We start from the raw sequence: 25,463 nt of genomic DNA, 5'->3' as shown, positions 1-25,463 counted from the left end.
TTTTTGCATGCCACCATCGGGGGCCTTGAGGTACTCCTCCTTGCCTTTTATATCCCTCCCCCTTTCAATTTGAGGCCCTTCAGCGTGGGGTAGCTTATATGGCTCTACATCCCTCAGTGCCTGCCATTTGGGCAGGTGACTTTAAGGCCGGGTACTCACGACCAAACATGTATGGTGAAAGCGGTCCGTCGGACCGTTTCCACCATACATGTCTGCCAGAGGGCTTCTGTACGATGGTTGTACACACCATCGTACAGAAGTCCGCGCGTAAACAATACGCGGGGCGTGTCCGCGGTGTCGCCGCGTCGATGACGCGGTGTCGCCGCGACAATGACGCGGCGACGTGGGCGGCCCGCCTTTAAAATGCTTCCACGCATGCGTCGAAGTCATTCGACGCATGCGAGGGACGGCGGGCGCCTGGACATGTACGGTAGGTCTGTACTGACGACCGTACATGTCCGAGCGGGCAGAATTCCAGCGGACTGTTTTAAAACAAGTCCAGGAATATTTGTCTGCTGGGAAAAGGCCCGGCGGGCAAATGTTTGCTGGAATTCGGCCCGCTCGCGCCCACACACGACCAAACATGTCTGCTGAAACTGGCCTGCGGGCCAGTTTCAGCAGACATGTTTGCTCGTGAGTATGGGGCCTAACATGGTCATTTCCCCGTCCCTGGACAGACTGGGTCCAAGCGCCCCGGTGGGTCCCTCGCCGGGGACCACTAGATTTGGTAAGTTTCTAGCTGAATTCGCCCTGACCGACACCTGGCGGCATAGGCACCCGACTCAATTAGGATTCTCCTGTTTCACCCCCTCCCGCGCAGTAATGTCCTGCATAGACCTTATCCTTGTAACCCCCTCCCTTCTCCCGCATCTCTTTGAGGTTGGTTTTGACTCTAGGTCGCTTTCTGATCACTCCCCATACTGGGTCAAACTCAAGCTCCCGTCGCCCCCCGTGGCCCAGACCTGGCGCCTTAACCCCTTCTGGCTGAGAGTCCTCCCTGACCTGGACACCGTTGGGGCTGAATGGGACCGCTTCTTCACCACAAATAATGGCTCTGCCGCGGCGGGTCCTGTTTGGGAGGCGTTTAAGCTCCACGTGCGCATGATTCTATCCTCTCGCATCAATAGACACAAGGCCTCGTCCAAGTCGCTGCTCCGCCAAGCGGAGGAGCGGCTTGGGACCCTCGAGCGAGACTTCCGCGCTGACCCGTCAGATAACACCGCTTCCCAACTTCGGCTACAGATTAGGCTAACGGACCAACTTCACCTTGAAAAAGCGCGTCAGGGTATTTTTTTCAGTAAGCAGCGTATGTACGAACATGGAGAGCGAGCCGGTCGACTCCTTGCCTATATGGCACATCTGGAACACAAGCCCCCTGTGGTTGTGTCCCTCCGGGCGGCGTGTGGGGCTCTACTATCGGACCCTGACCAGGTGGCTGACGAATTTAGGTCGTTCTACTCGAAGCTATACACCTCCACCTCACAACATACCGCGGAGGAGCTCTCCACTTTTCTGCGGGATGTTACTTTCCCCACGCTATCTGCGGACCAAGTATCCATGCTTGAAGCTCCCATCACTACTGTGTGTGTGGAGACAGCTATGGCAAGCCTCCCCACTTCCAAAACCCCGGGCTCCGACGGGCTTCCCCTCGAATTCTACAAACACTTTCAGGACACTCTCGTCCCCAGGCTGTGCGCGCTCTACAATCATGTCTTCGACACGGGCACGCTCCCCTCCACCATGCGCGAAGCTCTCATTGTTCTTATCCCTAAACCTGGCAAGGACCCCTTACTCCCCGAATCCTACCGCCCCATCTCACTCCTTCAACTGGACGTGAAAATCTTAGCCAAAATCCTCGCCCTGCGTCTCAATAAAATTATAACTAGTCTGATACACCCTGACCAGACTGGGTTCATGCCCAACAAAAACACTGCCTTTAACCTTCGCAGGCTGTACATGAACCTTCAGGCTCAGTATGCGGAGGTGGGCGCCAGAGTAGTAGTTAGCCTAGACGCTGCCAAGGCCTTCGATTCGGTCGAATGGGAATACTTATGGGAGTGCCTTGGCAGATTCGGGTTCGGCCCTCGCTTTGTGAAGTGGCTTCAGCTTCTTTACCATGCCCCCACGGCGCGCATTAGAGTCAATGGTAGAACCTCCTCTCCCTTTCCCCTTTCGCGCGGCACTCGCCCAGGTTGCCCTGTTTCGCCTATGCTGTATGCCCTCGCCGTGGAGCCCCTTAGTATAGCCCTGCGTTGCCATCCTGGGATTAACGGGCTGCGCTGCGGTCGGGTTAATGAGATACTCAGCCTATACGCCGACGATATGCTCCTCTACCTATCGGATGCGGGTCCTTCGCTCCAAACAGCTCTCCAAGTTATATCTCAGTTCGGGGAATACTCGGGTTTGCAGATCAATTGGTCAAAGTCACACATCCTTCCCCTGGACCTCGGCCCTCCTACTGCGGCGCAGGCTGCCCTTCCACTGGTGAGAACGGACGTTATCAAGTATCTGGGTGTCCTTGTCACTAGGTGTCCCCAAGACTATATACGCCTCAATATTGAGCCACTGTTTCACACCCTGAAAACCAAAACACAAACATGGTCCCGCCTCCCCATCGGAGTCATGGGCCGCATAAGCCTGGTTAAAATGATTCTCCTCCCTAAGCTACTTTACGCCTTTTGGCATGCCCCGCTGTATATCCCCCCCCGTATTTTTAAATCCATGGAATCCATTATCAACTCATTTATATGGGGCTCCTCCAGGCACAAGCTGCCGTGGCGGGTTCTGAAGTGCCCCTCCAGTCAAGGCGGCGCCTCGGTCCCCGATCTCTTTCTCTATTATGTGGCATCTCAGCTCTCCCACTTTTACTATATTAACCACTCGGACAGGGGGCGCTACCTGGCCATGGTGTGCTCTAAGGCCCCTGGCCCGGTCTCGCACCCCTTTCAGATCCTCTTCTGTGTGCCCCGCGGCTTCCAACGGTCAGGCGACAGGAGTCAAACACTCTTCCACCACCGCAAAATATGGCAAACTGCCCTATCGGTGGGCGAGGCGCCGTCCCCGCACTCTCACACACCCCTCTGGGATAACCCTCTCTTGCCCGAGCTGGCTACGGTCCCAGACCGTGGTCTTTGGGTTAGGAGCGGAATTATCTACCTCACACAGGTTGTTGCTAACGGCTCGGTCAAGACCTTTCAGTCTCTCAAAGACACCCACTCTCTACCAAACCATATGCTCTTTAGGTATCTTCAACTCCGCCATGCACTTGCCACCCAATTCGGCACTGATATCCCAGTGCTAGAGATCCCGCTGCCTGTCGACATTGTACTGGGTTCGGACCCCAAGAAACTGATTTCACAACTCTATTTATATCTCCTCGCGCCCTCGGCGGCTGCCACTCTCCAGCGGACAAAGTCCCGCTGGGAACCCGAGCTGGGGACGGTGTCGGTGGAGGACTGGGACGAAGTTCTCGCTAATTGTAGATTAGTTTCCCCCAAAATCTCCGACCGCCTTACCCAACTCTATATCCTACATCAGTCGTACTTAACCCCATACCGTATCTCGAAATATAGACCAGGTAGCAATCCCAACTGCCCGGGCTGTGATTTTCCCAACGCCTCCTTTTATCACCTCATCTGGGACTGTCCCTGCGTGCAGGGGTTTTGGACCCAGGTGGTCCAATTTCTCCACGATCGTATGGGTTCCCCGCTCTCCCTAAGCCCCCGCCAATGTTTACTTGGGCTCTTTTCGCTGTCTGAGGCTGAGAAATATCTTAATGTCTTTTTGCAAGAGACACTTTTCCTGGCCAGGCTTCAGATAGCGAAAACGTGGATGCGGGGCCCCCCCCCCCTACCCTTCAGCAATGGATTAGAGCTGTAAATGCTCCTTTGCCCTACAAAAAGCTTCTCTATGTTCACAGGGGTTGTCCCGACAAATACCATAAGGTTTGGGATAGATGGTTGGGTGAAGCCTCCACCTGTGTTGCCCCAGATGAATAAAGTTCCGTACTATTTACCTCTCCATACCTCTAGGACCCGACTTGTATGCTAGCTATGACCCCGGTTGTGTTCTGCAATTGCACGGATGATTAGCCCTTTATTTTAATATTCTACTGTATCTAGACGATTGATAATTGACATTGTACTTTATCCTTGCTTGTGGTGCATGTTGCACCGTTTTATACCCCTTTTTTTTGTAACACGTTTATATTATGCTCAATAAACGACGTTTTGATTAAAAAAAAAAAGAGGGAGGACTCCGGTGATGGTGGAAAGGATGCGACCGTTTCTCGGTAGATATCCTGATAGGGCGGCCGCCCTGTCGTTGGAAAGGGGATTCTCGGTGGGTTTTAACATTCCGTGCACTTTGGCCGTGGTCTCCCCGGTGGCTAAGAATTTGCGTTCCGCGTTACAACACCCGGATGTGGTTTCAGAGAAACTGCAGAAGGAAGTGGCGTTGGGCCGTATGGGGGGCCCATTTGTCTCGCCTCCCTTGGATGACTTGGTGGTTTCCGCGTTGGGGGTGGTGCCTAAGAAGGAGCCGAACAAATTTCGGCTTATTCATCATTTGTCGTTTCCAAAGGGGGGGTCGGTGAACGACGCCATCAGCATGGAGGAGTGTACGGTGAGTTACACCTCTTTTGATGCTGCGGTGGGCTGGGTCAGGCGGTATGGCCGGGGGGCCTTGATGGCCAAGTCGGACATTGAGGCGGCGTTTCGGCTCCTGCCGGTCCACCCAGATAGTTTCAGGCTCTTGGGCTGCCATTGGGGTGGGGAGTTCTACGTAGACAAGTGTCTGCCGATGGGCTGTTCCATTTCCTGCGCGCTGTTTGAACGGTTTAGTTCGTTCCTGGAGTGGGTGGTTCGGGATGTGTCTGGCGTAAGCTCCGTGATCCACTATCTGGACGACTTTCTCTGTGTTGGCCCGGCGGGGTCGCGGATTTGCGCAGTGTTGTTGGCCACTTTGGAGCACATTGCGGAGCGATTTGGTGTGCCGCTGGCACCCGAGAAAACGGAAGGACCGAGATCGGTCATCCAATTCTTGGGCATCGTGATCGACTCGGAGAGGATGGAATGTAGGTTACCGCTGGACAAGTTGGTGGGCCTCAAGGCCGAGATTCAGGAGATGGTGGGCTTGCGGAAGGTGCAACTCCGAGCGCTTCAGTCGCTCCTGGGGAAGCTAAATTTTGCTTGCCGCATTCTCCCCATGGGGAGGGTCTTTTGCAGGCGCCTTTCGGCGGCCACAGCGGGCGTCAGGTCGCTCAGGCACTATGTGCGTCTGGGGAAGGAACATAGGGAGGATTTGTTGGTATGGCACTCCTTTTTGGACTCCTTCAACGGCAGGGCCTTGTGGATGTCCGGTCCGGTTAGCAACTTTGACATGGATTTGTTCACAGATGCGGCCGGAGGTGCAGGTTTTGGGGCATATTTTCAAGGGCAATGGAGTGCGGGCTCTTGGCCTCAGGCCTGGTTGGAGGCGGGGTTCACAAAGAACTTGGTGCTGTTGGAATTGTTTCCGGTGGTGCTGGCAGTAGAATTGTGGGGTTCGGCCTTCCGGGATCAGAAGGTGCGGTTCCATGGTGACAATATGGGGGTGGTCCAGGTGATCAACAGAGTTAGGGCGTCCTCTCCTCCAGTTATTCGGCTGTTACGGCACCTGGTGCTGCGCTGTTTGCAGTTGAACATATTTGTATATGCGGTGCATTTACCGGGGGTGGAGAATGTAGTAGCTGACGCTCTGTCTCGCTTTCAGTGGGACAGGTTCCGGGAGCTGGTGCCGGAGGCAGAGGAGCAAGGTGTCCCCTGTCCGGAGTGGCTTTGGAGGATTCCGTTGGAATCGTCTCCGATTGGATCAGAAGGTCGGTAAGTGTGAACACCTGGAGGGCGTATGAGAAGGTGTGGGCGGAATGGCAGGCTGTGGTTAGGGAGGCCGAGGTGGACCCGGCCGGTCCCGAGGTCAGGGTATTGGTGTTGTATTTCTTGGTCAGGAACATGGAGGCCGGGGTCTCTCCGTCCATGTTGGACAAAAAGTTGGCTGGCTTGGCTTTCCTGTTTAAGTGGCAAGGGCGTCCGGACTTTACTAAGGATTTTTGTGTCCGGCAGGCTCTTAAGGGTTACAGGAAGCAGGGGCGTCAGGCGGATTCCCGGCGCCCTGTGTCGTTTGAAATATTGAGGGGTATTATGGAAAAGTTGGGGACATTGTATTCGTCCCGGTTTGAAGTGTTATTGTTTCGCGCGGCGTTCGCGTTGGCGTTCTTTGGAGCTTTTCGAGTGGGGGAGTTGGTTAGCCCCTCGAAGACGGTGCAGGGTGGCATGTTAGCTGATGACGTGGTGTGGAATCAAGACGGGGTCGCATTGTTGCTGCGCCGGTCCAAGACGGATCAGAAAGGGAAGGGTAAAGTGGTGCGAGTCTTCCCTATTGAGGGGTCGGAATTATGCCCGGTTAGGGTGGTGCGGGAATTTTTGGATGTACGGCCAGAGTTAAGTGGATCATTCTTGCTGCACGAGGATGGGACAGCGTTGTCGCGGTATCAGTTCGTGACGGTGTTCAGACGGTGTCTGGGGGCATTGGGCCTGGTGGCTCAGGAGTTCTCGGCGCATTCCTTTCGGATTGGTGCCACGACAGAAGCAGTACGTCGTGGCTTGGACGATGAATTGGTGAAAAGGATTGGTAGATGGGAGTCGAGGAGGTTTCGATTATATGTCAGACCTCAGCTCATGGTAGAATTAGGGGTGAGCGGTGGTGCAAAAAAATAGATGTCCAGGGAAAGTTAATGTTAGGCCACCTCCAAGGGTGATGGGGAGTGGACCGGGGTTTTTGGTTAAGGGAACATGTTGGTGGTCGGGGATGGGAGCGTCTCCCGATGGGCTTGTGGTGATGGATTTCTTACTTGCTGTCTTTCAGGTGCGGGACAGGGACTGGTATGGATAATGGGCCACTCCTTCGTTCATAGGGGGGCTGCGAGAGCGGATATGCGGCCGAACGGTCACCAGCTGGGGGTCCCAAGACAGGAAGCGATGGTGCGGTAGTTGGGGTTCCCGGGGATGTTGTGGAGCAGGGTGGTGCCGGAAGTGCACAAGTTTGCACGCTTGGATCGACCGCCGGACGTTTTGTTGATCCATGCGGGGGGTAACGACTTGGGGGTGCGTACTATGTTGGATGTCGCACGAGACATCAAGTTTGATTTCTTGAGGATTCGCATGTCCTACCCGGAAACGGTAGTGATATGGTCTGACATTGTGGGCAGGTCTTCATGGCGGATGGCTAGATCGTGGGAAGGTGTGAACAGGGCCAGGAGAAAGATTAATCGGGACGTGGCTAAATTTGTGATCCGGAACGGCGGGTTGGTGGTTAGACACCCTGAGTTGGAGGTGGATACGTGGAGGTATCAGCTGAGAGATGGAGTTCATTTGACCGACGTGGGGATTGACATGTGAGTGTTGGGCCTACAGGACGGGATACAGTGAGCATTGAGGGTGTGGAGGTGCGCCCAAAGGTAAGGAGTTACCTTTGGGTGCTGGTGGCGGGTGTTTTGGACTTTGCAGGAGAAGAAATTACCCTGAAGTGGATGCCATTACCCAGAGGTGGTATGGGTTCTGAAGGGGCTGTTAGTCCAGTCTACCAAGGTGTAGCTGGCAAGTGGTTAATGGGGGTACTGCGGTCAGTTGGTCGTCTTTGAGTCAGTTTGTCGGCTTGAGGCCTAAGACCAGAGTTAGGTACTGCAGTGCTCATAAAACGTTTTAGAATGGTTACAAGTGTGTTAATGTGCCTGCAAAGTCCAGCACCAGCAGGGTTAAAAATATTGTATCTCAGGTCTAATAAAGGTTTATGTGTGAAAATGGTATTTAATGTTATTTAATATTTAAAAGGTTATTTAAAATAAATGGAGGCTGCTACGGCCAGTTTTTTACTCCAAAGATTACAGTAGTGGTGTCAGTTATTTATTAAGGTAAAGGTTGAGTAAAAATGTGGGGCTTAGCAGATAAGGGGTTAATGTATTTATACCATAGTCATGACCTGTATAACCAACACATGCTTCTTGGGCCAACTCTCAGCAATGCATTCACCTTATCTCCCCAGGTAAGGATGGAGAACTACAAATACCAGCATGTTATTGTATATGGCTCCAAGGTGGATGGGTGTCCAGGCATTTTCCTAGCACTGCAGGGACTTGTAGTCCCATACATGGGAGATTGCATGAACCAGAGTCCTAGCAGAAGATGCAGAACAAGTCCCAGCAGGTTATAGCATAGGGCTCCAAGTAAATAAGTGGTCATGCGATGCTGGGACTTGTAGTCCCTTACCTAAGAGAATTGCATGAACCAGTCTTAGGAGGGAGAGGCTGGAGAACTACAAATCCCAGCCGGCTGGTGTGCAATGCATGATCCTGATTTCCCCAGGAGAGGGTGGAGAACTACAAGTCCCAGCAAGAAATAGTATAGGGCTCCAACATAGATGAGTACACATGTGATGCTGGGACTTGTAGTCCCATACATGGGCTATAGCATGAACCAGCAGAACCTAGCAGAGGATGAACTACAAGTCCCAGTAGGTTATAGCATATTGCTCCAAAGTGGCCAAGTTTCCATGCGATGCTGGGACTTGTAGTCCCTTGCCTAAGAGAATTGCATGAACCAGAGTCTTAGGAGGGAGAGAATGGATAACTACAAATCTCAGCAGGCTGGTGTGCAATGAGTTAACCTGATCTCTCCAGGAGAGGGTGGAGAACTACAAGTCCAGGCAGGTTATAGTATAGGGCTCCAAGGAGGGTGGGTGCCTGTGCGATGCTGGGACTTGTAGTCCCATAATTGGGAATTGCATGCACCAGATTTCTATGATGCTAGTATTGTAGTCCCACACATACATAGGGAACTAAATCAGCCGGAGACCTAGCAGATTGTAACTTAAAACTCAAAGGATGATGAGTGGTCATGGCTTTTTTTTTTTTTTTTTTTCAATGCTGGGACTTGTAGTAGTGTTGTAAGAAGAAGAGGCTGTCGTCTGGAGGAGCGTGTCTGTCTGCCACCCTGTGCTGGTCTGAGGGGGGGGGGGGTGAGTGCTGTGTCCACCACCCCCCTGCCATGTGTATAGTGTAGCACTGTAGATGACCTGATTGGGGGGGTTGCAGAATGCAGATTTGTGCGATTTACAGGGTGCAGAATGCAGATATGTGCTATATACAAGTTGCAGATAAGTGTGATTTACAGGTTGCAGAATGCAGATATGTGCGATTTACAGGTTGCAGAATGCAGATATGTGCTATATACAGGTTGCAGATAAGTGTGATTTACAGGTTGCAGAATGCAGATATGTGCGATTTACAGGTTGCAGAATGCAGATATGTGCTATATACAGGTTGCAGATAAGTGTGATTTACAGGTTGCAGAATGCAGATATGTGCGATTTACAGGTTGCAGAATGCAGATATGTGCTATATACAGGTTGCAGATAAGTGTGATTTACAGGTTGCAGAATGCAGATATGTGCGATTTACAGGTTGCAGAATGCAGATATGTGCTATATACAGGTTGCAGATAAGTGTGATTTACAGGTTGCAGATTGCAGATATGTGCTATTTACAGGTTGTAGATATGTGCTATTTACAGGTTGCAGATATGTGAGATTTACAGGTTGCAGATATGTGCGATTTACATGGTGCAGATATAAGCGATTTATAGGTTGCAGATAAGTGCGATTTACAGGGTGTAGAATGCAGATATGTGCTATATACAGGTTGAAGAATACAGATATGTGCGATTTACAGGTTGAAGAATGCAGATATGTGCTATTTACAGGTTGCAGATATGTGCGATTTACAGGTTGTAGAATGCAGATATATGCGATTTACTAACAGTGTAATTTTTTTCTTTTTTTTGCGCCGATCTGTAAGGCTGCGATATATACCATGATCTGTGATGCTGGGGCTATATACTCTGTCTTGTGATGCTGGGGCTGTATACTCTGTCCTGTGATGCTGGGGCTTTATACGCCTGACACTGAGTGGAATAAGGGCAGGGCCGGCGCTAGGCATAGGCAAGTCAAGCGGCTGCCTAGAGCGCCAGGGTAGGGGGAGCGGCAAAATTCGGATCATTAAAATACTGTCACTGTTCCTGAACAAAAGTTATGCTGCCAGACAGTGCAGCCGCCCTCCGCTCTTATCTAACTCAGCAGCAGTACAGGCACAGAGCGCACCATGACAGGCAGCACAGCCCCCCCACACACACACACACACAATATGAATTCAGCCGCTGTTTCCACTCCCCCCTGTACCGCTGGCATCTCTTACTATACAGGGGAGGGGGGGGGGGCGATCAGCAGCTCTGTGATGTCCTCTACCCAGCAGTTCCGAGTGTCAGTGTGTGTAGAATGGACAGGGGAGGAGAGGCTTCTGACCCGAGCAGAGACCAGATTCAGTGCACAAGTTTGTCCCTCTGCTTGTACACTCTGCAAACTTGTCAATACATGCTGGGGTCAGAGGCTCCTCCCCTCTCCATTGTATACATGACACTCAGGAAGTGACCTGTGCTGGCTGGAGGGACATGCTGCAGACATCGCAAGGGAACACGTTCAAGGGCTGTTGCATTTATACTTCTCATGTAAGGTAAGCCTGACACTGACTGCCCCCCCCTACCTGTGACACTGCCCCCTCCACCTATGACACTGCCTGTGACACTGGACCCCCCCACCTGTGACACTGACTGCCCCCCCCACATGTGACACTGACTGCCCCCCCACCTGTGACACTGACTGCCCCCCCCCCCACCTGTGACACTGACTGCCCCCCCACCTGTGACACTGACTGCCCCCCCCACCTGTGACACTGACTGCCCCCCCCCCACCTGTGACACTGACTGCCCCCCCCACCTGTGACACTGCCCCCTCCACTTATGACACTGCCTGTGACACTGGACCCCCCCCACCTGTGACACTGACTGCCCCCCCACCTGTGACACTGACTGCCCCCCCCCCACCTGTGACACTGACTGCCCCCCCACCTGTGACACTGACTGCCCCCCCACCTGTGACACTGACTGCCCCCCCACCTGTGACACTGGACCCCCCCACCTGTGACACTGGACCCCCCCCCCACCTGTGACACTGGACCTCCCCCACCTGTGACACTGGACCCCCCCACCTGTGACACTGCCCATATTAGCGGCATGCTAGCAGTCTCCATGCCGGCTCTCAGCGGCCCCGATCCCGGCTCTCAGGGTCCCTGATCCAGTGTGCCAGCAGCCTCCATGCCGGCTCTCAGCGGCCCCGATCCCGGCTCTCAGCGGCCCTGATCCTGTGTGTCAGCAGCCTCCATGCCGGCTCTCAGCGTCCCCGATCCAGTGTGCCAGCAGCCTCCATGCCGGCTCTCAGCGTCCCCGATCCCGGCTCTCAGCGGCCCTGATCCTGTGTTCCAGCAGCCTCCATGCCGGCTCTCAACTGACCTGATCCTGCCTCTCAGCGTCTTGTGCAAGGTAAACGGAATCATGGTGTTGCTATGGGGCAGGGGGGTGCAGGTCACACCGGGTGACGCCAATCCGAGGTCCCGGAGGCAGGGCTTTTTTTTTCATCCAGCGCTAGCCCTGTGTCTTCCTCTCACTTGTAATACAGAAGCTCAGCTTTTGTATTTAGAAGTGACCGCGCAGTTCTCCGGGTAGTAAACATGCACTGAATTATCCTGGGTTTAGCAGCGCTCCTGTTATGTGAGGGGGGAAGGCCAGGGAGAGAAGGAGATCTGTGCTAGGAGAGGGGATTGGGGAGGATTTATGCAAGGAGGGGGGATTTGTGTGAGGAGGGGGGAATTTTGGGGATTTGTGCTAGGAGGGGGGATTTATGCAAGGAGGGGGGATTTATGCAAGGAGGGGGGATTTAGGCAAGGAGGGGGGATTTAGGCAAGGAGGGGAGATTGGGGGATTAATGTAAAGAGGGGGGATTTGTGCAAGAAGGGGGATTGTGCTAGAAGAGGGGATTGGGGGATTTGTGTGAGGAGGGGGATTTGGAGGGGAATTTGTGCTAGGAGCAGCGACAGGACAACATGGTGTCACCCCCATGGACGGTAGACACCATATTTTACCACACTGAGCGGAACTTCACACAGAAGCACTCCACCTGCTTCTGTGTGTTTGCACCAGGCACCCAGGGGGGACATGCCCACATTTGCTGGTGGGAATGCCGGAGGTGTCTTTCCCCACCTGTCAGGACTGTAGCATGGAGCTACAAGTTCTGTGAAACTCCTCCTAGGCTCCATGCTACAGTTCTGACACTCAAAGGTGTCAGCAGCACTGTGTTTAAAAAAAAAAAAAAAAAAGCACAGGGAGACATATCAGTCTGCGCATTGGTAAGAGAGGAGGAGGGAATTGGTGAGAGAGCTGGGGGGAAATTAGTAACAGAGGAGGGGGGACATGGTGAGAGAGACGGGGGCATTAGTAAGAGAGGAGGGTGGAATTGGTGGGAGAGCTGGGGGGCATTAGTAATAGAGGAGGGTGGAATTGGGGGGCATTAGTAAGAGAGGAGGGGTGGTTGGTGGGAAAGCTGGGGGGCATTAGTAAGAGAGGAGGGTGGAATTTGTGGGAGAACTGGGGGGGGATTAGTAACAGAGAGAGATTGGTGAGAGAGCTGGGGGGACATTAGTAATAGAGGAGGGTGGAATTGGGGGGCATTAGTAAGAGAGGAGGGAGGAATTGGGGGCATTAGTAAGAGAGGAGGGGGGGATTGGTGGGAGAGCTGTGGGGGGGCATTAGGGATTTGAGGTGTGAAGGTTCAAATCCAGTTTTGTAAAAAAAATAAAAATAAATGCAGATCCCTTTGCAGGTCAAAAAATTTGCATTTTTTATTGTTTTTACTAGGAGCGTAGCATTGTCAGTGTATCTGTCGCTCGTACAGACAGGCAGTTACACAGTTGGCCTCTCTGTATACTGCTTTAGCCTAGAAATAGGTGAAGAGGCACCACAAAAATCTCAGTGAGGGGCGGAGCGAATGGTGCGGGGGGGGGGGGGGGCGTCAAAATGAGGCTTCGCCTAGGGTGTCAAAAATCCTTGCACCAGCCCTGAATAAGGGGATGGGTGGATTTTAAAGGGGTGTGGCTTATGAGAAGTGGGAGGGACCAAATGTGGAGGGACGGGGTCTTGCGCCCCCTCATCATAAAACTTCACCACCTGCCACTGGTGCTAAATACAGGGATATTCTTGAGCAAAACCTGTACCACTCTGTGTGTGATTTGAGGCTAGGACAGAGGTTCACCTTCCAGCAGGACAATGACCCCAAACACACTGCTAAAGCAACATTTGAGTGGTTTAAGGGGAAACATAAATGTGATGGAATGGCCTAGTCAAAGCCCAGGCCTCAATCCAATAGAAAATCTTTGGTCAAACTTAAATATTGCTGTTCACAAGCGCAAACCATCCAACTTGAAGGAGCTGGAGCAGTTTTGTAAGGATGAATGGGCAAAAATCCCAGTGGTAAGATGTGGCAAGCTCATAGAGACTTATCCAAAGCGACTTGGAGCTGTGATAGCCACAAAAGGTGGCTCTACAAAGTATGGACTTTAGGCGGGTGGATAGTTATGCACATTTACTTTTTCTGTTATTTTGTCCTAGTTGTTGTTTGCTTCACAATAAAAAATAAAATAAAAAACATCTTCAAAGTTGTGGTCATGTTCTGTAAATTAAATTATGCAAATCCTCAAACAATCCATGTTAATTTTGTTTGGTTGTGAGGCAACAAAACACGAAAAATGCCAAGGGGGTGAATACTTTTGCAAGGCACTGTAGGTGACATTGAAGAAGTTCTTGTATTTTAAAAGTCATCGGTAATCACACCGGCTCAGTGTCAATCTTTAAAGTTGGCTATTAATTTTTTTAAAATAAATCCCATACCGTGTTTCTGATGATTCCTGGGAGCACAGCATTGTGTATGTCGTCACAATGGGGCATGACCTTTTCAGTACGCCGGCCGTTGTGATGGCAACTGTGCAGTGTTGACGGCGCCGCTCGCCGTCAACACTGCACATGCGCGGGATAGAGCGGTGAATGCTGGGACATCAGCATTCACCGTATGCCGGAAGGATTTGCTTGAGTGCCCACAAGCAAGATGGAACCGTTCAGCAAAGAATTTTATAACATTTTTACGGCAGAATGACAATGCGGAGGGCTATGAAAATAGGACACGTGAGTACACTATTAATGATATAAAGAGCGGCAGATGCACATAAAAAAACCCCGCTTTAAGCAGTATGGCACTCTTTTGATGGTCTTGCACAACTCCAGGCTGCATTGCACAGGATCGCAAATGAAACATCCCCCTACAGTCACTTCTCCACTGTGCAGCAGGATCAGGTACTCACTCAGTCTAAGAATAGTGGAGCTTCGTCACACCTGTTCTCCTGGCTTTATCCAGATGCTGACCCAGGCTCTTTGGTAGGCCCCCAGCTAAGCCTAGCTGGGACCTCAATGCCCTCATAGGACTACTCGGCTTTCTCTCTGTCTCTGCCCCAAGTGCAGAGCCCCCAGTACAGGGGTTTACTCTGCACTGGGGTGCCAAGCCTCAGAATATTTCAGAATATATCCCTCCACCTTCTGGGCACACCACCCCAGGGATTGGCTGTAGACCCATAAATATTTAGGCTGCCTGTCCTGCTCTCACTCCCACTATACTTCTAGAAATCTCTAGAAGACGGGGCGAAGTAGCAGAACATCAGCCTTTGAGACACTGAACAGCCCAAAGCAAACAAGCCTTGCTCCACTGTTTAGAGGAGCGAACTAAATTGACCTAGAATCCTACACTGAACTCGGAGAACCAGGAAAGAACAGAGTCATGTAGGCCAAGGGAGTGACATTTTTTGAGGAGGAGACTACTGTATAAAAGGCAGGAGAGAGGTCCAGTAGTATGTGCTGTTGTAGCTTAATGTAATGTGTTATAGTATCATGATATAATAAACCGTGGCGATACTGTAGCTTGGGTAGGCCTTTCACCATCAAACCATATCCTTAAAAACTGAAATATTTTCAATTTGCCCTTACAGTAATTCACACTCACTATTCTCTGTAAGGAGGTCATTTCCTTTGAAGGGCCCAGATACCCAATCCCTGACCAAGATTGTATACTAGAAAGCTTTCAAATCTCAGCGTTACCAGATTAACTAAACACCGCAAAGATAAAAATAAAACAATCGCAGACTGCTCTTTCTTGCAAACCCCTCTACAGTGGTCCCAGACACATAGAGGAGCCAGGTAATTGTCTGGACCAGATAGTGGGTTGATAATGAATTGGTAGTTTGCCAGCATATAGACATGATCTGGTGTTTTTACGACTGACTGAATCACTTCCACTACATAGTAAAAAAAACTGTCACAAACACCCATGCACTTCACAAATGAGCTTGTTTTCTGTTTGAGTGCCCCATTGTAATAGCTATGGTGGTGGCAGTAATACATTAGAAATGGTTGAATGTGTTTCCAAAAGCACAATTTCTTTCTATCACCTTATTTTCAATATTTTTTGTGAATATGTGATTGTGTGTTAGTCTGAAAAAAACAATCTAGTAAAGTGAGAAAGTACATGATTGCTATGAATGCAAACATTTTATTTACTTATTTAAAGTGATAGTAAACCCTTTTGTGCAACTTTTACCTACAGGTAAGCTTATAATAAAGGTAAAATTAATATATCCTAAGCGTGCACCATTTTGGGGATATTCCAGCGAGCAGCAGCCAGTGACCTCAGGAATGGCATACCCGTACCCTTTTTTTTTTTTTTTTAACTTTACTACATCTTTAACTCTACTGCTACATTCATAGGTAATTGGATACTTTGCAAACTGATTTTAAAAAAAATTGGTTAGTAAAAAGATTGATAAAATAAACTTTTTCCTGTAATTACATACTTATAAAATTGTGGTAAGCATAGGTGTTAGAAGACATAGAGATCAAATCGCTGATAAGGTTGTTGTCCTTCAGGAAACACAAACTTGAGAAATGTAAAAATTTTGTAATATTCTGGAGAACAAAGCAAGTTGAGAAAGAGTATAACATTTAAGCAAAAACTGTTTAATAAAAAAAAGAAAACATTTAGAACCGACTATCTACAAGAACTACCTTACGATCTTAGTTTATTGATAGTAAATTAATGTGTGTGTGTGTGTGTGTATATATGTATATGTGTGTGTGTGTGTGTGTGTGTGTGTATGTATGTGTATATATATATATATATATATATATATATATATACAGTATATTCCAATACATCAAAACATAAACATATCCACACATAACCTCACAGGAAATTACTACAAGCCCAGCATCCAATTTTACCCCAGGCTATCCCCCGGGGTTCGAGATGCCGTTTTCATCCTTAGGTCTTTATTACCAAAACTCGCTGGCCACCCTGTATTGGACAGTCTACACTGGTAGGCTTTGGCTACTTTTTATGGATATATCTCCTATTGTGGCTGTGGCCCTTTCCCTCTGCCCTGGATTTTTATGGTGCTCTGGTTACTAATTAGAATCATTCCCGATAAAGGACATGATGCAACCGTGATCTCACATAGATTAAATCTTTTTCTTCTGTTTGGCATTCCAACCCCTTTCTAAACTACGTATATAACCACTCAACGACTGATGTTGTATCTGGTATTCTAAGCAATCTGTGGTGCATTGGAAGGCTGACGACCATCTTGATAAATTAAATATTTAATGTTCTACTGCTAAAAAATTCTAACTCGTCCTAAGGAAGCCCAAAGGTGAAACGCGTAGACGAGAGGATAATTTCAACATTATTGCATATTCTATATGTTTTTTATATATCTTTTGTACTTTTTGTAATAAATACATATTTTTTTCTAATTCTGCGGTTCCCGCCTTGCCTTCAAAGTCCGCCCAATCACTGCCCTTTAGCAGTAATTTTTTTCTGTTCCTATATTTACGGATGTTGGCATATGTGAGTGCTTTTTTGTTCCCCTTTTCCCTTAGTTTGATTCGGGTTATCACCCATGTAAAATTTGTTTTGCTGTCTGTGCGCATCTGTTCAGAAGATTGCACCTCACTTTTTGTCCCAATGACAAATGTTTTTTTGAAAATTTGGGTTTTTTAGTGAAACAAGGATTGGTGATAAAGCATCAGTAGACAGGAGACACATCTTGCAGAAGAGAATTTCCCTTCCTAGGAGTAGATCTCCTCTCACTTCCTGTTGTCTCCTTTCGTTTGTAAGTTGGAAGTTTGAAAGTAGGGGCCTGCCATATGTACTCTGCAGAAATTAGGACAGGCCAGTAGCTCAATTGCATACTGTGCAAGATCTGGCCAGTGATCCATCCTGAAGACCCAGTAACCCAGAGGATTTTCAGTGGGAAAGGTGTCCAAGTCTGATCTTGCCCCTAGGTATTCCCGCACCATGTAAAACAGATGCTGGCGATGGTTGCTGGAACCGGTCATACCTTGGGGCTGCGGACTAAAAAATTGTCTGAACGCATCAGTCAGACGGCCACCTTCTCCACCGCTCCTTCTTTGACTGACCGAAGCCTCAGCAACACGTTGTCCAGGTCCAGGATTTTGCAACCTCTTAGTCTCTGGTAACGCGTTGCACAGACCTTTCTGCAAGGTCTCCCGAAGATGTTTTATCCTCTGCTCCCTCTGTGCTGGCAAGATAAGGTCCGCAACCTTACCCTTGTAACGTGGATCAAGGAGGGTTGCCAGCCAGTAATGATCCCTCTCCTTGATAGTACGAAAACGAGGATCCTTCCGCAGGCTTTGCAGGATCAGGTAGGCCATGCAGCGTAGGTTTGCTGAGGCATTCGGTCCAGAGTCCTCTGGGTCACTGAGGACGACATGATCCACAGCCACCTCCTCCCAGCCATGTACAAGTCCATGGGTTTCTTTGGACTGTAATTGATCCCTTGAAGACTGCTGCTGATGCTGGGTGCTAGGCTCCACCTCCATGCTGACACAATCCTCCTCCTCCTCTTCATCTTCTTCCTGTGTGATAGGCGGGCAAGCAGGAACACTGTCTGGATAAAGGGGGCCTTGAGAGATAAGGAAGTCCTCCTCTTCCTCCCTCTGTTCTGCCTCAAGTGCCCTGTCCATTATTCCACGCAGCGTGTACTGCAACAGGTGGATAAGAGAGACAGTGTCACTGATGCATGCACTGTCACTGCTTACCATCCTCGTGGCCTCCTCAAATGGTGACAGGATAGTGCATGCATCCCTGATCATGGCCCACTGGCGTGGAAAAAAAAAAGCGCCACTGACCCTGTCCTGGTGCCATATTGGCACAGATACTCATTGATGGCCCTCTGCTGCATCTGCAGCCACAGCAGCTTGGTCAACTTAGAGTTCCACCTGGTGGGCATGTCACAGATTAGGCAGTTCTTTGGCAGGCTGTATTCCCTTTGGAGGTCAGCCAGCCAAGCACTGGCATTATATGACCGTCGGAAATGCACACAGAGTCTCCTGGCCTGCTTCAGGACATCCTGTAAGCCCGGGCACCTGCCCAAGAACCGCTGCACCACCAAGTTAAAGACGTGAGCAAAACAGGGCACGTGGGTCAGTTGTCCCTGTCAGAGGGCGGAGAGGAGGTAGGTGCCATTGTCGCAAACCACCATTCCTGGCTTAAGCTGGGGTGGCGTCAACCACCTCTGAGCCTGCCCTTGCAGAGCTGACAGAACCTCTGCCCCAGTGTGGCTCCTGTCCCCCAAGCACACCAGCTCAAGCACCGCATGGCATCTAATTGCCTGCGAACCTGCGTAGCCCCTTGAACGCCTACGGAGCACCGCTGGTTCAGAGGAGAAATCAGCACAGGAAGAGGCCACAGAGGAAGAAAAGGGGGTGGAGGAGAGAGGTGTGTCACAATCACCAGTAGTAGCTGTGACGGTATTAGAATGATATCCCCGTCAAATATTCCCTTCTTCCATAAAGAGCATCACCCAATATTCCACGAGGAGGAACATTCCTGGAATCGCCCCAATAAGCCACACATGGGTCAGCGCTTACTGCTGGAACAAGACAAGACTTTAATGGTTTCTTCTCAGCTTTATATACAGTACCAGGCATTAAAGCAACAATGAGATCTCCACCCCCCCTAATCACACACTAAGGCTAATTACTACAACATTCTAGACAGGTCGGCACCGGCCTATAATTATCATGTCTAATCACTGCACATTCCTTAATTAATGGCATCAAACAAACCAGCTTCACACACTGAGTTTCCTAGGCAGACGTTTCGTCTCCGCATGCCGCTTGACACCTATTCACACCTCTGAGCATCAATAGGTTTTAGACAGTGTTATCACACAATTAAAGGCCTTTCAAAAGCTAGCCTTATTTAACATATTAACAGTCTTCACAGAGAGATGAGTCACACATGAAATCACATTTTCATCTAACACACAGCATTAAACTAGCAGGGAGAGAATTAGACTGAAGCATATTTGATATTTGCATAAAAGTCCGTCACAATGGCCCCCCTTTTTCTCCCTGCTCCGGCAACTCGGTTGGACCTTTCCTGGTCCAGTAGGGTTGACGGGTTCAGAGCTTTTAGTCCGAGGTTAACTCCGTTTGGCGTGACAATCCATCGGCATTCCTGTTTTGCTTGCCTGGGCGATAATGAATCGTAAAGTCATAGGGCTGTAAGGCCAAGCTCCAGCATAGCAACCGGGCGTTGTCCCCTGAAACCCGGTTAAGCCACACCAAGGGGTTGTGATCGGTGATGAGTGAAAGCCCGGCCATAAAGGTAAGGTGTGAGTTTTTTGAGTGCTCATACCAAGGCCAAACACTCTTTTTCAATGGTGGCGTAACTGACCTCCCTTGGCAACTGCTTCAGACTCAGGTATGCCACTGAGTCGTCAGATCACACGCCGGTTAGTCCCCAAGTCTTTGTGCGATCTGCAGAGTCACCAGCAGTCAGTGTGAAGACAGCGATTGGGTCTGTGCGCCGCCGTCTAGGTGTCCCGCTATGGGAGGGGGCAGGTTATGGCTCTGAAGTGACAATCCCAGGAGATTCATAAAAAAAAAAAAAGTTATATTTGTTGAAATGCTGTAGCACTGGTGCTCAGAGTTCGGGGGGGAGGGGATCAGTGCCCCATAGGGTCAGCCACCCTCTGCTCCCTCCGCAGCCGCCGGTTCTCCTCTTTGAGCTTCTCCAGGTCCATCTCCAGTTCATGGAGCCTGGGGGGTTCAGCCTGCTGTGACCTCAGGTGGTTGTTCTCCTCCTCCATGCGGCTTATGCACTCCTCCAGCTCCATGTACTCACGGATCAGCTACTGCTTGCTCATGTCCTGCAGGCTCTCCACGTGGTCCTTCATCATCAGGAACTGGGTGGTGGTGTAAGGGGCCACTGGTGGGCCCTTGGTGAACCTCTTGGCCCGCATCTGGGACGCCCGCTGTGACTCCCTCTCCTCCAGTCGCTTCTTCTCCTCCCAGGTCAGCTTGTTATACGGCTTTCAGGACCTCTTCTTCTTGGAGGGTGGCCGGCGGTGCCTCTTTCTGCCCAGCTCCCTCCAGGGCCCCTCCGGCTCATGGCTGTCGCCCATGACCAGCTGACAATGGTGTTCCCTGTTGTCCTTAATAACAGATTGTACCATGAGGGCTTCGTAAGGGGTGCCCAATGGTTCTTACCGCCCCAGCTCCTGGGGATCCCAAGCCGAGTCTACACAATGGGCTGCTGCTGGTGGGCGGTACCCAGGTTGAGACCAATTTGACCTGGTGTTGTCATTCAGGGGGCAATTCTGCTTAAAGTGACCCAGCTGTTTGCACCGGAAGCAGCGTTGTTCGTTGTCCTCCTGGCGTGGATAGCAAGGGCTAGATGTCACCGGTCTGTTAGGAGGTTGGTATCTAGCGGCTGGTGGGTGTGAGGGCACCGTTGGTCGTGGAGGTTGTACCTGTGGTGTGACCTGGTTCGTCTTGCGAGTATCCGCATATTCATCCGCCAATTTAGCAGCCTCTGGTAGAGTCATGGGCCTGCGATCTCTCACCCAGTCTTTGACGTCCGTCTGGATGTGATTGTAAAATTGCTCAAGGAGCATTAGTTGCAAAATGTCCTCTGCGGTGGTGGCCTGGCTGTTGTTAACCCAGTTAGAGGCCGACAGGGATAACTGGCATGCCCATTCCGCGTAAGAGTCTTTCGTGGTTTTGCGTGAGTCCCTGAACTTCTGTCGGTGGGACTCTGGGGTTACTGCATAACGAGCCAGGAGCACTTCTTCAACCCTGGCGTAGCTATGGATATCTTGATCTGGCACGGTCCGGAAAGCATCAGAAGCTTTGCCTGACAGTTTGCCTGACAATATTGCAACCCACTCTCCTCTAGCTATTCGGTGCAGGTTACATTGTCGCTCAAAGTCTGCCAGGTAGTTATCAATTTCACAGTCTTTTTCATCAAAAGCTTTAAAAGCGCTAAACGGAATCTTCCTTGTGTCCGCTGTGCTGTACTCACTGTTTGGAGAATGTGCCAGTTTTAACTGTAGTTCTGCGTCTCTTATTTGTTTATCCTTCTGTAGTTCTGCGTCTCTTATTTGTTTAGCCTCCTTCGCTAACAGGTCCATCACTTTCAGCACGACATCCACCGTTGGGTTTGGACCAAACCATGCTAGCTTCTCTCTCATTACTTTGTTGGCTGGCGATTCCTCCTCCTGAATCACTGGTGTCTCCATCTCTTGTACTGCTGGCGTTGCTGCAATCCCGTCCTCCTGGTATATCTCCATTAATTCTGCTATGATGACACGCTTGGTTTTGTTGCTAGCAATCCTTCCACGAACTTCCAGTAGTTCTTCCAGTGTCTGCTTGGAATCCGGGTGTAAAGGGGAATAGAAGGGAAAATCCCGCTGCTGCCAACCAGTTGTGACGGTATTAGAATGATATCCCCGTCAAATATTCCCTTCTTCCATAAAGAGCATCACCCAATATTCCACGAGGAGGAACATTCCTGGAATCGCCCCAATAAGCCACACATGGGTCAGCGCTTACTGCTGGAACAAGACAAGACTTTAATGGTTTCTTCTCAGCTTTATATACAGTACCAGGCATTAAAGCAACAATGAGATCTCCACCCCCCCTAATCACACACTAAGGCTAATTACTACAACATTCTAGACAGGTCGGCACCGGCCTATAATTATCATGTCTAATCACTGCACATTCCTTAATTAATGGCATCAAACAAACCAGCTTCACACACTGAGTTTCCTAGGCAGACGTTTCGTCTCCGCATGCCGCTTGACACCTATTCACACCTCTGAGCATCAATAGGTTTTAGACAGTGTTATCACACAATTAAAGGCCTTTCAAAAGCTAGCCTTATTTAACATATTAACAGTCTTCACAGAGAGATGAGTCACACATGAAATCACCTTTTCATCTAACACACAGCATTAAACTAGCAGGGAGAGAATTAGACTGAAGCATATTTGATATTTGCATAAAAGTCCGTCACAGTAGCATTTTGGAGGCGTGGTGGCGGAACAACCTCCAACACTACTGTACCTTTTCCTGCATCCTTCCCAGCTGCCAGCAGAGTCACTCAATGCACCGTGAAAGATAGGTTACGTCCCTGTCCATGCCTGCTGGACCATGAGTCAGCGGTAATATGCACCTTACCACTGACCACCCTGTCCAACGAGGCATGTACATTGCCTTCCACATGTCGGTAGAGAGCCGGAATCGCCTTCCGTGAGAAAAGTGGTGTTTGGGAACCTGCCACTGAGGTACCGCACATTCCACAAATTCACGGAAGGGGGCAGAGTCTACCAACTGAAAAGGCAGCAGTTGAAGTGCTAGCAATTTAGCTAAGCTAGCATTCAACCGCCGGGCATGTGGATGGCTGGGAGCGAACTTCTTTTGGCGATGCAGCAGCTGGTGCAGGGAAATTTGCCTGGTACAATCTGACGTCTGTGTACCGATAATAGATTGCCTGCAATTACTTGGCTGTGACACACCTAATTCTACACCTTCAGTCCTATCAGTGCAGGCTTCAGAGAGGACTGAAGGTATAGTGGGGTTAGAGATCCCAGCTGATGAGGAGTAAGGAGAGGTCCGCTTTGTTCTTTGGTGTGAGTCTTTGAGGTACGCTTGCCAACAAACTGCATGGCAGGTCGACATATGTCTGGTCAAGTATGTGGTGCCCAAGCGGGTGATGTTTTGGCCACACGCCATACGCTTCAGACATATGTTGCAAATGGCAGCTTTGCGATCTGATGCACTCATCTCAAAAAAGACCCGCACCAAAGAACGCGGAGAGACATCAGCGCCCTGCACATGCGAAGCTCTGCGGTGTGATGCAGTCACAAAACAAACAAAAACAAATTTCATTTAGTAACCCTTTGGTCACTAAAGGACTTTTTTTTTTTTTAAGTAACAAACATGTTATACTTACCTCCACTGTGCAGTTCGTTTTGCACAGAGTGCCCCCGATCCATTTCTTCTGGGGTCCCTCTGCGGCTGTCTCTGGTCCTCCCTGCAATTAGTCACCACAGTCATACGAGAGCTCGCATGGTGGTCACTAATTGCGGGCGCGCTACCATGATAGACTCGGCCCCGCCCCTCGGTGCGCCACATCAATGGATGTGACTGACAGCAGCGGCAGCCAATGGCTGCGCTGCTCTCAATCCATCTGCTCTAGCCAATCAGCGGCCAGGCTGAGCAGCGAAGAGGATATCGGGACCGCGCAGGACTTTCGAGGGGTCAGGTAAGTATAACGGGGGCTGGGGGGGGGTGGCAGCATCAGATGTTTTTTCACCTTAATGCATATATTGCATTAAGGTGAAAAAACATTTTCCTTTACAACTCCTTTAAGCTGGCCCCTGTAGGGCATCCTGCCTTGTTGGAGATGTGCCTCCTCCTCCTCTCTATCAGGCACCCATGTGGAGTCAGTGACCTCATCATCCCCTCCCTCCTCATTACTGTAGAAAACCTGGCAGTATACTGCAGCTGGTTTGAACATGACTGCCAGATTGCTGTCCTTCTTGGGCACCCCCTCTCTCTGGGCTCACGTTACTGCCTTCCTCTAGCTGAGTACCATCATTGGAGCATTCAAAACGCTGCGCATCCTCCTGCAGCATGTACCCAACACTGTGGTCAAACAGTTCGGGGGACTCCTCACGAGGACATGGTGGGGCTAGGGAAGGAGTGACTGATGCCATTGAGCAGAGGGAAGAGGTCGTGTTGGCAGCCGCTTTGCCAGACAAATTACCCTGAGCCTGGGTGAGAGGATGAGGAGGATGAGGACGGCTTGGTCATCCACTCTACCAAGTGTTCGGCATGTTGCGGCTCAACACGGCCAGCTGCTGAAAAAAAGGACGAGCGTGTCCCACGGCCATGTGCTGATGAGGATGCACTGAGGAGTCCCCCTCACTGTTTGACCACAGTGTTGAGTACATGCTGCAGGAGGATGCGCAGCGTTTTGAAGGCTCCGATGATGGTAGTAGTTTCAGACCCTACACGCCATTTACCCCTGTAGGGGTGTTGACATCTGGTGAGTGGGGACTCGGGGGGGGGGGGGAGCACGCAAGTCACTTGATTACCTGCTTCTACTACACCAAGTCACTTTTTCATGGAGAATGAACTTGTCATGAGGATTTTTTTATTCAACTAATTTAGCATTTTTGGGGTTTTCTCTGTTATATAATAACTTTGCTGGACAGTACTTTATACAATATTTATATACACTATTATTGGACTATTCACACAACTATATTTTTCTTATATGTATTTTTTCACTTTTTAACTTTTTCCACGGTAAACTGCATGGTCTATTGCTTATTGTAATCAACTTGTGTTCATACACTTTTTTTCCTTTTTGGCTTCTGGTCATTGCATATAGAGGCTTCACCGCACAGATTATTTATGCACAGCTTTATGGTATATTACTTACTATTCACTTATTGCTCTTAGAAGTTTTATATTGGAAGATCCCCTCAGGGACGGGTTTTATAATTTACAAGTATTTGTCACATTAATGGGTCTCCCCCACCCCAGGTAGCACCAACACCCCACCTGTGCTTTTCAAATTTTTTAAGTGTAGCTTCAGACAAAATCAATTTTTAAGCTTTTTGGAAAACATAGGGAAGGGTTATCACCCCTGTAACATTTGTTTTGCTGTCTGTGCACCTGTTCAGAAGATTTCACTCACTTTCTGTCCCAATGACAATTGGATTAAGAAAATTTGGGGTTTTTAGGGAAACGAGGATTGGTGATACAGCATCAGTGGAGAGGAGACACCTTTTTCCCATATTGACTCTTACAGGAGAGAATTTCCCTTCATATGGCTAGATTTCCTCTGACTTGCTGGTGTCTCCCTCCGTTTGTAAGTAGGAGTCATTTGTAAGTCGGATGTTTGAAAGTAGGGGCCTGCCCTATATGCTCTGCAGAAATTTGGGCCTTAGGTGTTGGTGTTGCCACAACACTGTAAGCCCTCAGTTACTCTTGGTGGGCGCAGGAATGGGCCCTGCTGTGCAATATTAGATCAAGAATAGGGTTGAGTGAACCCGAACTGTA

The sequence above is a fragment of the Rana temporaria genome, chromosome 2 (genome assembly GCF_905171775.1).
Source record: "Rana temporaria chromosome 2, aRanTem1.1, whole genome shotgun sequence".
Lineage (NCBI taxonomy): Eukaryota > Metazoa > Chordata > Amphibia > Anura > Ranidae > Rana > Rana temporaria.
The sequence above is the reverse complement of the archived record's forward strand: the minus strand, read 5'-3'. Positions refer to the sequence as shown.